The sequence below is a fragment of the Phalaenopsis equestris genome, unplaced genomic scaffold (genome assembly GCF_001263595.1).
Source record: "Phalaenopsis equestris unplaced genomic scaffold, ASM126359v1 Scaffold216044, whole genome shotgun sequence".
Classification (NCBI taxonomy): Eukaryota; Viridiplantae; Streptophyta; class Magnoliopsida; order Asparagales; family Orchidaceae; genus Phalaenopsis; species Phalaenopsis equestris.
Window position 1 is genome coordinate 21,345 of NW_018234692.1, and position 1,237 is coordinate 22,581.

The window sequence follows — 1,237 nt, forward strand, 5'->3', positions numbered from 1 at the left end:
TGACAAGTCTCCCATGATTTACCTTCTCGAAAAGAATCTTAGAATCGGCCTCGATCAAAATATTAGACCAATTCAAAGTAACCACAATAGTGACCGCCATTAAAATTGCATGAGCTTCAGACTCCACCGCAGAGTCTGCAATACATGGAGATGAAAAAAATAGCAGGCAGCGACCACAGTTGTTACGCACGACTCCCCCAATACCGACACCTCTTTGATTTCAACTACCATCCGTATTAATTTTCACCCACCCCATCGGGGGCGGTTGCCACTTTACCAAGGTTGGTTTGGAAATCGACCTACTCTGTAGAGGGTGAGGGAGAGATTCGAAATAAATAATACCCGAGAAGAAATTATCCTTCTTACCACTGAACTTATAAATTTTAAGAGCATAAGAAAGAGTATTGGAGATGACATTGGAGCATCGAGGTTTACTATTCGCATGTTTAATATCGTTCCGGGTCATCCAAATGAACCAACATATAATATAAGGATATATGTGTAAAAAGTGGTTACGCCTTTGATCCGGGTTACACAAAAGAGTAGTGGAGATCAAATCTGTGGCCGGATACAAAGAAGTGCTAAACCTAAGACCCCCCAATCTCCAGATTTGAAGCGAAAATGGACAAGTGAAAAATAAATGTTCCAAAGTTTCCTCATCTTCGTTACATAGAGAGCAGCAAGAAGCTAACCTTAATCCCTTGAGCTTGAGAATGTCGTCACAAGGTAGTAAATGATGAAAAATTCTCCAAGCCAAAAAAGACATAGAAGGTGTTAGTGCATGGTTCCACAAACCGTCCCCCCATGGAGTTTGCTGAAAACGGTGTGTGGAGTGATAAATCGTTTTTGTAACAGAGCTATCGGGATGTATCTTTAACATAGGAGTATCAGGTTTATGGGTATCAAAATTAATAGTAGAAATATAATTAGCATTATCAGTCCCCACTAACTAAGTAAGAAGAGGTAAATTCCAGGAGTTATTAAGCCAAGTGTCGGAAACGAGGGGATCATTATGAATATCGACCCCAGGAGACAAATTAATTTGAGCCCAAGAGTCATGCCAGAAGAAAGCATTACCGCATCCAAGATCCCAAAAAATAAAATCCTTGGCCCACTCCCTAACTTGAGGAAGCCTCTTCCAAAACCTGGAATCCCCTTTCCTCCAAACCATCGAAGAAGGATGAAAATGTTTACAGTACCTATCATGTAAATATCTAGCCCATAAAGATTGACCACT